We start from the raw sequence: 14,517 nt of genomic DNA, 5'->3' as shown, positions 1-14,517 counted from the left end.
AGTGTGGTGCAAGAGGTTAACATGTCCTCTTTCTTCCCCAATAGAGAGCACTGCTTCTGGGCATCCCTTTCTCACCCCCATTCCTTTCCTGGGTAACAACTGTACTTTACTTCAGAAAATGAAATGATAGTTATAAGTGAATTATAAGTAACCCAGATCAGATTTGTCACTCCAGCCAATGAGTTTGGAGGTCATAAAATGCCAGCGGTACCCAAGCACACAGAGCCTTAAGGCGTTTTAGACTAACGAGTGATCGCAAAGAGAACAAACGTGGCCGGAGTGTATTGATTTATTTGCATCCCCTTCCCTTTCCCATCCCCATTCCTTCTATGCCTCTTTTCCCTCATTGCAAGTCATTCCTTTGCTCTATATTTGTCCACTAACTTGCTCCTCAAATAGTGACTTTTATGCTTGATAATTGATGTGCTTCAAGTGTATGTGACTCGCCGACAACACCACTCCATTGTTCGTCGATAGCCCCATAAAGAATCCATGAAAACATTAGCGTGTTTTAAAATGGACACTGATTGCTGGTTTGAATCCTCTGCCTTGCTAATAATCTGAAGTGGTTAAAAGCCATTATCAACAAAAAACTTGAAATAGTAGCTATTTTGAAGTCATGGAAAAAAGTTGTTAGGCAATAAGTACTTTTTCCATAAAGAAAGAAATATACTTTGGCAAACTCAGAGGTTGAGATTGGATTTAAAAAAGGGTCAAACTTTATTTGACACCTAGGGCCATAACACATTATGACACAGTCATAACGATGTCATAATATGTCATAACAGCTGACAAAACGTGTCATAACCTGTCATTATATATTCATAACATTGTCATGCACATATATTTAGACCTGTTGTGTCATATTGCATTATTTTATGGCTGGTTATGACTCCTGTCAAAACCCACAAAACCTACCACACAAGGCAAACTGTTCCGTTACATCGAAGCCTACTTGTAAAAGTTATATTTATGTTATATATCATTTTCTAAAATTGACCATATTAAACTGCACACACATTGATATCAGACATGTACCTACCCCAATGCTCTGTTGCTCATGACTAGGATGAATGCAGGAGCAGATTTCAGGAGCTGGACAAGACACCTTATTTGTGACCGATGACTGACAAAAGGGCATGTATGTGATAGGCCTATCTGGATTTATTGAATTATAATGGTCATAATTCTTCTTGAAAGTGTCATAAAGTGTATTTCTTAGTCCAAGTAAAGTGACACAGGATGGTCATAATGCAACCGTTAGATACACATTTCCTAAAAAGTAAGCTTCTAAAATACATTAGCGTGGTTTATGTACTCATGTAAATACAAAGCCCCACCTGTTTTGAGCCCGCCATTTTTTGCACAAAAAAAATCCTTCTAGCCCCTAGGCAACTTTGCAGTATTTTTTTTTATGTGTTTTTCTTACATTATTAGGCCAGGATTTTTTTGTATTTTTACATACAGCCAGGAAGAACATTTGGATATCAGAGCGGCGACAACTCACCAGCATTACCAGCATTTCGATCAGGAATACGACTTTCCCGAATCGGATCCTTGTTCGTACCCCCCAGGACAATTAAACTGAGGAGGCGCACACACCACCCAACGCTTCCGAGTATTTTACTCGCTAATGTTCATTCTCAGGATAATAAAGTTGATGAGCGGAGGGCAGGGATTTCCTTCCAGAGAGACATCAGGAAATGTAACATACTCTGTTTTACGGAAACATGGCTCTCTCTGAATATACTGAGTCCGTTCAGCCAGTAGGGTTCTCAGTTCATTGCACAGACAGGAATAAATAGATCTCTGGGAAGAAGAAGAAGGGCGAAGGGGGTGTATGTTTCATGATTAACTACTCATGGTGGGATTGTGATAACATACAGCAACCCACGTCCTTTTGTTCACCTAAACTAGAATACCTCACAATAAAATGCAGACCGTATCACCTCCCAAGAGAATTCTCTTCGGTTATTGTCACAGCCGTGTGTATTACCCCCCAAGCCGATACCACGATGGCCCTCAAAGAACTTCACTGGACTTTATGCAAACTGGAAACAACATTTATTGTAGCTGGGGATTTTAACAAAGCAAATTTGAAGAAAATGCTACCGAAGTTCTATCAACCCCTAGACTGTAGTACTCGTGTTGCTAAAAAACTCAATCACTGCTACTCCAACTTCTGGGATGCCTACAAGGCATGCCATGGCTCCATTTTGCTCCTCCCTACCTATAGGCAAAAACTCAAACAAGAAGTATCCGTGCTAAGGACCATTCAATGCTGGTCTGACCAATCGGAATCCATGCTTCAAGATTGTTTTGATCACGCAGACTTGGATATGTTCTGGGTAGTTTATCAGGAAGTGTATAGGAAATGTTTTAGCCACTGAGACTATTAAAACCTACCCTAACCAGAAACCGTTGATAGATGGCAGCATTCACGCAAAACTGAAAGCGCAAACCATCGCATTTAACCACGGAAAGTTGACTGGGAATATGGCTGAATAAAAACAGTGTAGGTATTCCCTCTGTAAGGAAATCAAACAGGCAAAATGTCAGTATAGAGATGAAATGGAGTCGCAATTCTGACACTGACGTCTTGCTTCTGGACAAGCTAAACACCTTCTTCACCCGCTTTGAGGATAACACAGTGCCACTGGCGTGGCCCACTACCAGGGTTTGTGGGCTCTCCTTCTCCATAGCCGACTTTAGTAAGACATTTAAGCGTGTTAACCGTCGCAAGGCTGCTGGCCCAGACGGCATCCTCACAGCATGTGCATACCAGCTGGCTGGAGTGTTTATGCACCCTGTAGCACTAAAAATATCAGCGCTCCTAGGGCTCCTAGCAGCCGGGGACTTTAATGCAGGGAAACTTAAATCCGTTTGACCAAATTTCTATCATCACACAGAGACGCATACAAAGCTCTTCCTCGCCCTCCATTTGGCAAACCTGACCATCTATCTATCCCCCTGATTCCTGTTTATAAAAATTAAAGTAGGAAGCACCAGTGACTAGATCAATAAAAAAATGGTTTACTAGCACAGACTGGAATATGTTACGGAATTCCTCCGATGGCATTGAGGAGTACACCACATCAGTCATTGGTTTCGTCAATAAGTGCATCAATGACGTCATCCCCATGGTGAACGTACGTATATACCTGAACCAGAAGACATGGATTACAGGCAACATCCGCACTGAGCTAAAGGCTAGAGCTGCCGCTTCCAAGGAGCGGGACTCTAACCCGGAAGCTTATAAGATATCCTGCTATGCCCTCCGATAAACCATCAAACAGGCAAAGCATCAAAACAGGACTAAGATCGAATCGTACTACACAGGCTCTGACGCTCGTTGGATGTGGCAGGGCTTGCAAACCATTACAGACTACACAGGGAAGCACAGCCGAGAGCTGCCCAGTGACATGAGCCTACCAGATGAGCTAAACTACTTCTATGCTTGCTTTGAGGCAAACAACACTGAAACATGCATGAGAGCACCAGCTTTTTCCGGACGACTGTGTGATCACACTCTCCGCAGCCGATGTGAGTAAGACCATTAAACAGGTCAATGTTCACAAGGCTGTGCGGCGGGACAGATTACCAGGACGTGTATGCGAGCATGCGCTGAGCGACTGGCAAGTGTCTTCACTGACATTTTCAACCTCTCCCTGTCTGAGTCTGTAATACCAACATGTTTTAAGAAGAACACCATAGTGCCTCACCTTAGAAAAGGTGGGAAGAGCCTTCAAGATGTTTCAGAAAGATAATCGACGTCACATGCCGCCTCTCAGAGCTGGGTCTGGAAAAAATACAAAGCCGAAAATATAGTGTGCGCTACCTTTTGTTAATAGATATTAATATGCATTTCAAAGTCAATGTAATACCCCAGAGAGGGGGTGAGATGGAGGTGTTGAATATTATAATCAGCACCATATACTGCTGTGTTGCACTTTATTTGTGACAGTTGTCATTATAAAAGGCCTGTTTTTCCATTAATTTTGCATTTACCTCAGCAATATGTGTGTTGCTATGCTTGTTTTAATCATTTGGCTTTTAGTTGGAGAAAGGCAACCATTTAGAAATAGCAATTTCATGCTATCACAGTCTTTTAAATGTGAGATATTAAAAATGCACTATCATTGCCATGGATCTACCCATAATCCATAGCCTGATTTATTTACAGTTGAATAAACTTGGCGACGGGGATGTCGCTTGTCCCAGCTCTGTTGTTTCAGGCCTAGACTTCATAGTCATACAAATCTGACCAAATAAATCCAATTTGTTGCTGTTTACTGGCCACTGGAAGGGAATAGTTTTTGACAATGTTGTGGTGCCAAAACTCAACTTTATTGTACACTGTGGTCCTATATAACACCATTTTGTTTTCAACAAATTAATTCAAGTTAAGCATATGCATTGACTGTATGTAGCTCTACTGTAGCAGACTATTATGATGCAAAATATACATTTCAACTGTACTCCATGGGTGTTATTGGTGATACAATATAGTATAGGATCAATTTTGGCAATGAAGCAAGAAAATATTCAGGGCATTCCCAGATTAGCCTTTATTGTGTTGCCCTGTTCTTGTTATGTTTAATGTTTGTCTTCCTCTACCCTCTATTACAGTACCCTTGGTGGATTCCATCCCGAGACACAGCAGTTCAGCAATGCTGATGCTCCCATCAGCAGTATTCCTTGGTTTAGCAGTGTTTTTTATCTACAAATTCAAGATTTATGTATAGTACATTATGATTATATCTTTGAACACTATATCGAAGCACAGTTCAAATCACCTGCCATCGTCGTTAACCTTTTCACACGTACCAACAAACAGGTGTGATCATTCTACAGTGGTGCCTGCAGCGTACGCTCAAACCAGTGTGATTAGAATGCTTATTTAAAACGCCCAGTTTCGATTGACGCAACAGACAGCATTTGAGCTGGCCACACTGTTTTTTCACAGAAAAATTTTGCAAGAACTAATGTCCAGAATGTGACCAGTTTATTTTTGGATGCAATGTTCAGACATTTACAGAAGTATCTACATCATAACGCAATCATCCAAACCGGAAAATGTAGGGATGTAAATGAGCTAATAGCAATTAACATGTATACATAATCACATCACTGGCGAGCTCACCTTTGATCAAAATAATTGAGTAAAACACTTGCTAGAAATCGAAAGTAATCCGACGATGGGTAGTTTGTGCTCTACCATGTATGTTTTTTTTCTCGCATCAACCAAAGATCATAAGAGGAGACAAGATGAGTTGTGTCTGTATATAGTATATATGTTGAAGGTGATGTGTCATCTACCTCACCATATTATAACATATATGGTCTAACAGACTTTTACGTGAAACCCACATTGCATTGTATGTCAACAAACATGGCTCCACACATAGCTGGCAAATAGATTAGCATTAGCTCATTAGAATCACGACAACAAAATACCCCAAAAATATTTTACACACATCATAGGTGTCCATTACAATCTATACATTAATCGGAATGCATTAATTGTCACTTGAAGTACTTGAAAACGTGAATAAACTGTAAATACATTATGCTCCATACATACATACATACAGTTGAAGTCGGAAGTTTACATACACCTTAGCCAAATACATTTAAGCTCAGTTTTTCACAATTCCTGACATTTAATCCTAGTAAAAATGTTCCCTGTCTAAGGTCAGTTAGGATCACCACTTTATTTTGAGAATGTGAAGCCATTTTGCCACAACTCTGGAAATATTCTTAGGGTCATTGTCCATTTGGAAGACCCATTTGCGACCAAGCTTTAACTTACTGATTGATGTCTTGAGATGTTGCTTCAATACATCCACATAATTGTCCATCCTCACGATGATCTATTTTGTGAAGTGAACCAGTCCCTCCTGCAGCAAAGCACCCCCACAACATGATGCTGCCACCCCCGTGTTTCACGGTTGGGATGGTGTTCTTCGGCCTGCAAGCCTCCCCCTTATTCCTCCAAACATAACGATGGTCATTATGGCCAAAATGTTCTATTTTTGTTATATCAGACCAGAGGACATTTCTCCACAAAGTACAATCTTTGTCCCCATGTGCAGTAGCAAGCGGTAGTCTGGCTTTTTTATGGCGGTTTTGGAGCAGTGGCTTCTTCCTTGCTGAGCGGCCTTTCAGGTTATGTTGAGTTTTAATGACTCCATCCTAAGTGTATGTAAACTTCTGACGTCAAATGTATGTACAGTTGAAGTTGGAAGTTTACATACACTTAGGTTGGAGTCATTAAAACTCGTTTTTCAACCACTCCACAAATGTCTTGTTAACAAACTATAGTTGATCGTGGACAACAGGAAAAGGAGGACTGAGCATGCCCCCATTCTCATCGACGAGGTTGTAGTGGAGCAGGTTGAGATCTTCAAGTTTCTTGGCGTCTACATCACCAACAAACTAACATGGTCCAAGCACACCAAGACAGTCGTGAAGAGGGCACAACAAAACCTATTCCCCCTCAGGAGACTGAAAAGACTTGGCATGGGTCCTCAGATCCTCAAAAGGTTTTACAGCTGCACCTTTGAGAGCATGGTTGCATCACTGCCTGGTATGGCAACTGCTCAGCCTCCGACCGCAAGGCACTACAGAGTGCGTACGGCCCAGTACATCACCGGGGCCAAGCTTCCTGCCATGCAGGACCTCTATACCAGGCGGTGTCAAAGAAGGCCCGAAAAATTGTCAAAGACTCCAGCTTTCCTAGTCATAGACTGTTCTTTCTGCTACCGCATGGCAAGCAGTACCGGAGCACCAAGTCTAGGTCCAAGAGGCTTCTAAACAGCTTCTACCCCCAAGCCATAAGACTCCTGAACAGCTAAACAAACTGCCACCCAGACTATTTGTATTGCCCCCCTACGCTGCTGCTACTCTCTGTTATCATCTATGTACAGCCACTTCAATAACCCTGCTGCATGTCCATAAATACCTCTACTACCTCGACACCGGTGCTCCCGCACATTGACACATTGACAATGTACCGGTAACCCTGCATATATCCCCGCTATTGTTGTTTGCTGGATCTCTTTAAATATTTGTTTTTCTTATCTCTTACTTTTTTAGGTATTTTCTTAAAACTGCATTGTTGGTTAAGGGCTTGTAAGTAAGCATAAGGTGAAGCCTAGGAGCCTAGCGTAGCCTAGTGGTTAGAGCGTTGGACAAGTAACCGAAAGTTTGCAAGAGCTAATCCCCGAGCTGATAAAAGGTACAAATCTGTCGTTCTTCCCCTGATCAATGCAGTTAACCCACTGTTCCTAGGCTGTCATTGAAAATAAGAATTAGTTCTTAACTGACTTGCCTAGTTAAATCAATTTTTAAAAAAAATGTCTACACCTGTTGTATTCAGCACCTGTGACAAATACAGTTTGATTTGATACATACGTACATACATACATTCTGGATGCTACAGTAGAAACGACAACACGATAAGAAAATAAAGCACTTACTTTGATAGGAACGCACACATGTTCAAAGTTATTATTTGTAAGGAAAACAATGCAATAATGCGAGCGACAGACAGAAAATTTGCCAGTTTGTGGAAAACTGTGCAAAAATGGTGAAGGGCTCTCCTCGAAGAGGGACGTTTTGTCCTGCTCAGTAAAGCCTCAAACATAAATTGTATACATCACTGAAATGGGCTAATTCTATGTGAATTAATGAGTAGGCGGAACACACCTCAATTCAAACTGTTGTTAGAAAATTCAACTTGTTAGAAAATAATTTTGAAATTGACAAGTTGAAACATATGCTATTGATAATTAACAGACAGCGCATGTTAACTGTCCTATTGCGTAATAATCACATTTTGGAACAGTGAGTGCATTCAGACTTCACGTGCATAAAACAACCCATTTCAGATATTTGGGTTGTTATAAAAATAATTATAAGAATATGCTATCTTGGTAGGACCTGCATCAATCAATGATGAACTAATGATATTCCTTTAAAATAACTTTTCAAATTTCCTTTATACTGTAGATGTAGTAAACAGATTTAGAGTGATTTGGATGCATGAGGCACATGTGTGAAATATGTTAAGAAAACTATCATTCAATTGCTTAATATGCTGTTGCTTTACTTTGGCTGTTAGTAGCTGAATTATTAAAATTGTTTTCATCAAACTCTGTGGAAAATGCATCAATTATGGAAATGGAATGACCCTCATTAATTTAACATTGGTGTTGTGTTTGAGAAATTACAAAAGAAACCAAAACCCTCAAAATGTCAATACTTCAAGTCTGTACACATTAGGAATCTCCCTTGTGCTCTTGCAGGCATTTCCAATTCCCCCTGGGGTAGAGAGAGAGAAAAAAATTCAACATAAGAATAACATAGGTTAGTCCACTGGTAGTAGGGGCTTGGTGTCTGTGAAACAAATACTTACTTTGACACTGATACTGCCTGTTAATTACTTGGGTTTCATTACAATGTCTTATCAAAAGCTCTTAAGCTGTTGTTTCATGTGTGGGATATTATTGGCTGACACATTGGTTTGTTTGTTTCCTTGTTTTCTTCTGAAGATACATTTTACTCCTCCTTTTTCCTACCAGTTAATCCCATGTAAAGAAAAAATGAAGACTTTATACACTGCAGGACAAAAGTCAACATTGTTATACATGGAGATATGACCCATATTTGTTGTAGTTCAATACGATTACTTTGGACAATGTATATGTAATATTGGTGGAGCTTTCTCAACAACGAATTTCATGTCACCAAATCAGCAACTTGCTAATAACACAATAAACAATGATTTATCAGACCATGTACGTATCTTACGTTTAACCCTGGCGTCCATCTCCTTCTCCATGACTTCTTTGGCCGTTGTGAACTCAATGAGGGTGATCTTATGCATGCTGTCACTCTTGTTGAGCGTACCGATCATCTCCTGCTCTTTCTCCTGGTTCACCTCCGCGTATATGTTAATCCAGGGGATTGTTCTGCAGATTGGTAAATGTAGACAGACATCAGCCATGATACAATAGGGAATGACTATTTAATGATGGTCCGTCCCTTCGGCAGCATTTCTCAAAGATTATCAAGAAAAAATGAATATATCCGTCATTAAATCCCCATATGACACCAATGTCTAGTAGCGATAAGAGACTGTAAATATTTTGCGTAATTTCAGAAAAATCTTTCCCCATTTATATTTATGATTAGAAATATGTGTTTCCTCCACTCGTACTTCAAATTACAAGTCATTTTATTATTTAATTGTTTTGCATTGTCATGTGTGACATTTCAATCAGTCTGTTTCCTCTTTAATAGTTTTCCAAGGGCCTGATTTATACTGATGTGTGCATGGGTGTCTTGTTTGATAGCATCCAGACGGCAAATCTGAAATCTACTCAAGGAGACAAGTTTTAATAACAAGTATGAACTACTTAGACCTACTGTTGCACAATTTGGATTACAAAGAAAAGTAACATTTTCAGTCCGAAATTGTCTTATTTCATGGACTTTTTATAAAAGTTTTACTTTTCATGAGGCCTATGGGCCATTATGTCTACATTTAGGTCTCCGTTCTAACAGGGAATATTATTGAAAATGTACCATATTATCTTTAGATATTTTTTATCGCTCTGTATATACAATATGTATATTTACTTTCCACGTGCTTGTAGTAAAAGTACAATGCCAAACACAGGAGATCCTATTATCAGTTCTTAAAAGTGTGTTAAAAATCAAGATGTTACTTTGTTTTTAATGAGGTCCTTGACTTGTGCATGTTATTATTAAGGACAGATGATAAGCAACTGTTGTAAATAGTTAATTTTCATTCATTAAAAGAGCACAGCCATTTTTACAGAGTATATATACAGACTCGCATATACTTCATGTAGTTAATTTATGTACAATGGGTTTAACTGTTAAGAAGGGCATCATTTAAAAACAGTATCAAACCAGGTTTACACAACGCCACCCCTGCTTGAAATGAAATAAAACATATAATTGGTGGGAATTTTTACAATGGTTAAACTACTTGTAGCAGACGACACTAGTCAAAAACATAATGGGATTATTTCTATTAGCCCTTTGAATGTAATGAGAAAAGTGTAATCAACCATTTATGATCCGTGGACATAATTTGTGTCTGAATCATCAAGATGATCACACATTGTTGTACATGTGAAATTGTTATTACTGATGAGTATATTGTACAAGGCCCATCAACGTGACAAGGCCAAGGAGATTGGGAGTATTTTGCAGTGATATGTTTTATCTCTGTAAAGCATATCAACTCTCATAGAGTTTCATGGTAATCTCCTCAAACATTATCTCTCAAACAATATCTCCATACAAGAAGGGAATAAAACAACTTTGTGTTGACTTTCCACTCATCTGATAAGGTGTCTGGAGGAAAAACTACACAATACAATGATTTTAACTTATTATGGCTGGGGGCAGTATTGAGTAGCTTGGATGAATAAGTTGCCCAAAGTAAACGGCCTGCTCCTCAGTCTCAGTTGCTAATATATGCATAGTATTATTAGTATTGGATAGAAAACACTCTAAAGTTTCTAAAACTGTTTGAATGATGTCTGTGAGTATAACAGAACTCATATGGCAGGCAAAATTCTGAGGATAAATCAAAACAGGAAGTAAGAAATCTGAGCTTGGTATGTATTCACCACAGTTCCCATTGAAATCCCCTTGAGATATTAATGATGTTGCACTTGCTAGGGCTTCCACTAGATGTCAACCGTCAATAGAAATTTGAATGAGACTTCTACTGTGTTGTGGGACTGAATGAGAGCAGAATCTATCAGGTGACTGGTAGTCAGCCAATTTCTGATCATGCGCATTCCTCATGGTATCCACTTGCGTTCCATTGCTCATCAAGACACAAAGGAACACTCCGGTTAGAACTTTAATGAAGCTAAATGTTAACATCCTAATGATTGATTCTGTACTTAGTTTGAAATGTTTCTTCGACCTGTAATATAACTTTTTAAGTTTTTGTCCGACGTAACGCTGACCAGAATGAGCGTTTGGATATGTATACCAAACGCGCTAACTAAAGGAGGTATTTGGACATAAATAACGGACATTATCGAACAAAACAAACATTTATTGTGGACCTGGGTGTTTTTGGAACTAGTGCATGTAAAGCGCCAATGTAAACTCATATTTTGATAAATATGAACTTTATCAAACAAAACATACATGTATTGTGTACAATGGAGTCCTATGAGTGTCATTTAATGAAGATCATCGAAGGTTAGTGATTCATTTTATCTCTATTTGTGCTTTTTGTGACTGCTATCTTTGGCTGAAAAAAATAGCTGTGTTTATTGTCGTTTGGTGGTGACGTAACTTAATCGTTTGTGGTGCTTTTGCTGTAAAGCCTATTTGAAATTGGACACTGTGGTGGGATTAACAACAAAATAACCTTTAAAATGGTATAAAATACATGTATGTTTGAGGAATTTTAATTATGAGATTTTTGATGTTTTGAATTTGACACCCTGCACTTTCACTGGCTGTTGTCATATCGATCCCGTTAAAGGGATTTCAGCCCTAAGAAGTTTTAAAGCACCATCCATTCCATATGAGTCTTATCAAATTATCCCACTATCAACACATTTCATCAGCTTCATTTAGAAGTTAGAAGTTCAAGTTCCACCACTTAAATTCCCTAACGTGGTGAAATACCCACAATAGTGTACATGCTAGCTAGTAGCTAGTTTCCCCCACTACATTGCTGTGCAATGCAGTCCTCCGAAAGCTGTCATCAGCAAGAGTAGGAGAGGGAGCTCCAGTCAGCCAGCGGCTTGAAGGCATGGACAGGTCCCCTGGCAGCAGGTGTCGCCAGTCTGGCGGTAAGTGGAGATGGATGGATGGTTAAGCACCGAATGCCCCATTCCGAGCTATCCCACAATGCCGTGCCTGGAGTCAGCATGTAAAGACACATAGGAGAGTGAAGGGGAGAAGGACTGAGATGTTTCGAGAATGTTGCAGAGGTATAATTTCAGTCACAGGAAAATGTGTTTCCCATGAAAGTGTACATAAGTGTGTGTTCAGCAGTAAAGGAAATAGGTGGAGCTTCTGTATCTGTAGTCCCTTGTTACATTGTAACAAGAGTGGTGCTACATTCTAAGAAGCCAGCTGTTGCTGTAGTGACAACTATCGTTGTTGTGATGCATGAAACTCCATCCACAGAGGAAGTTTTTTTCCGCTCTGGTTCCGCTCTTTCTGACACAACATATCAAAGCAATGCTTTGTTTTGTTGCATGATAATTGCGTCATCCTTACTCATCTCACTGTCCCTTTTTGGATTGTTGTTGACAACTCATTTTGATGTTCTCAATGTCACGCTGGCTTTGTTCAAATACTTATTAAAAAGAAAGATTAAGGTAGTGACAGACAACGTGAACATTAAAATGTTTTTTCTTTGCGTCGTCTCTGCCACCACCAGTTCCTAAGGCAACTCCTGCACTGCCTCCACTGCCAGGCAAAGCTGAACTAGCTGAGAGTTCATCCACATGTACACTGCCATTCAAAGGTTTGGGGTCACTTAGAAATGTCCTTGCTTTTGAAAGAAAAGCACATTTTTTGTCCATTAAAATAACATCAAATTGAGCAGAAAAACAGTGTAGACGTTAATGTTGTAAATGACAATTGTAGCTGATTTTTTATGGAATTTCTACATTGAAGTACAGAGGCCCATTATCAGCAACCATCACTCCTGCACACTGGCACGTTGTGTTAGCTATTCCAAGTTTATCATTATTAAAGGCTAATTGATCATTAGAAAACCCTTTTGCAATTATTTTAGCACAGCTGAAAACTGTTGTGATGATTAAAGAAGCAATAAAACTTCTTTAGACTAGCTGACTGTCTGAAGCATCAGCATTTGTGGGTTTGATTACAGGCTCAAAATTGCTAGAAACAAAGAACTTTCTTCTGAAACTCATCAGTTTATTCTTGTTCTGAGAAACGAAGGCTATTCCATGCAAGAAATTGCCAAGAAACTGGAGATATCGTACAACACTGTGTACTACTCCATTCACAGAACAGCGCAAACTGGCTCTAACCAGAATAGAAAGAGGAATGGAATGGCCCCGGTGCACAACTGAGCAAGAGGACAAGTAAAGTTTTGAGAATGACACAAATATTTTCACAAAGTTTGCTGCTTCAGTGTCTTTAGATGTTTTTGTCAAATGTTACTATGGAATACTGAAGTATAATTACAAGCATTTCATAAGTGTCGAAGGCTTTTATTGATAATTACATGAAGTTGCTGCATTGAGTCAATATTTTCAGTGTTGACCCTTCTTTTTCAAGACCTCCGCAACCTGCCCTGGCATGCTGTCAATTAACTTCTGGGTCACATCCAGACTGATGGCAGCCCATTCTTGCATAAGCAATGCTTGGAGTTTGTCAGAATTTGTGGGATTTTGTTTGTCCACCCGCCTCTTGAGGATTGACCACAAGTTCTCAATGGGATTAAGGTCTGGGGAGTTTCCTGGCCATGTTCCCCGAGCCACTTAGTTATCACTTTTGTCTTATGGCAAGGTGCTCCATCATGCTGGAAAAGGCTTGTTCGTCTCCAAACTGTTCCTGGACGTTTGGGAGAAGTTGCTCTCGGAGGATGTGTTGGTACCATTCTTTATTCATGGCTGTGTTCTTAGGCAAAATTGTGAGTGAGCCCACTCCCTTGGCAGAGGACCAACCCCACACATGAATGGTCTCAGGATGCTTTACTGTTGGCATGACACAGGACTGATGGTAGCGCTCACCTTGTTTTCTCCGGACAAGCTTTTATCCGGATGCCCCAAACAATGGGAAAGGAGATTCATCAGAGAAAATGACTTTACCCAAGTCCTCAGCAGTCCAATCCCTGTACCTTTTGCAGAATATCAGTCTGTCCCTGATGTTTTTCCTGGAGAGAAGTGGCTTCTTTGCTGCCCTTCTTGACACCAGGACATCCTCCAAAATCCTCACTGTGCATGCAGATGCACTCACACCTGCCTGCTGCAATTCCTCAGAAAGCTCTGTACTGGTGGTGTCCCGATCCCGCAGCTGAAACAACTTTAGGAAACAGTCCTGCCGCTTGCTGGACTTTCTTGGGTGCCCTGAAGCCTTCTTCACAGCAATTGAATTGCTCTCATTAAAGTTCTTGATGATCCGATAAATGGTTGATTAAGGTGCAATCTTACTGAGAGCAATATCCTTGCATGTGAAGCCCTTTTTGTGCAAAGCAATGATGACGACATGTTTTTCCTTGCAGGGAACCATGGTTGACAGAGGAAGAACAGTGATTCCAAGCAGCACCCTCCTATTGAAGCTTCCTGTCTGTTATTTGAACTCAATCAGCATGACAGAGTGATCTCCAGTCTTGTCCTCGTCAACACTCACACCTGTGTTAAAGAGATAATCACTGACATGATGTCTGCTGGTCCTTTTGTGGCAGGGCTGAACTGCAGTGGAAATGTTTTTTGGGGATTCATTTCATTTGCATGGCAAAGAGGGACT

General features: G+C 40.0%; 1 pseudogene across 1 annotated transcript in view; it reads right to left on the bottom strand.

Moving 5' to 3' along the window:
* Positions 1–6,758: 6,758 nt before the first annotated feature.
* Positions 6,759–14,517, bottom strand: part of LOC110487300 (VPS10 domain-containing receptor SorCS3-like) — a 433,335-nt pseudogene continuing 425,576 nt past the window's right edge. Inside the window, exons 22-23 of the transcript XR_016485458.1 lie at positions 8,815–8,975; positions 6,759–8,325 (exon numbers count right to left, since the gene is read on the bottom strand). The product of XR_016485458.1 is annotated as a VPS10 domain-containing receptor SorCS3-like (transcript). The remainder of the gene's footprint in view (positions 8,326–8,814; positions 8,976–14,517) is intronic.

This window comes from Oncorhynchus mykiss, chromosome 13 (genome assembly GCF_057628025.1).
Source record: "Oncorhynchus mykiss isolate SJ-2025 chromosome 13, ASM5762802v1, whole genome shotgun sequence".
In the NCBI taxonomy this organism is placed as follows: domain Eukaryota; kingdom Metazoa; phylum Chordata; class Actinopteri; order Salmoniformes; family Salmonidae; genus Oncorhynchus; species Oncorhynchus mykiss.
Note: the sequence above shows the minus strand (reverse complement) of the source record. Positions and strands in the feature narration are given on the sequence as shown.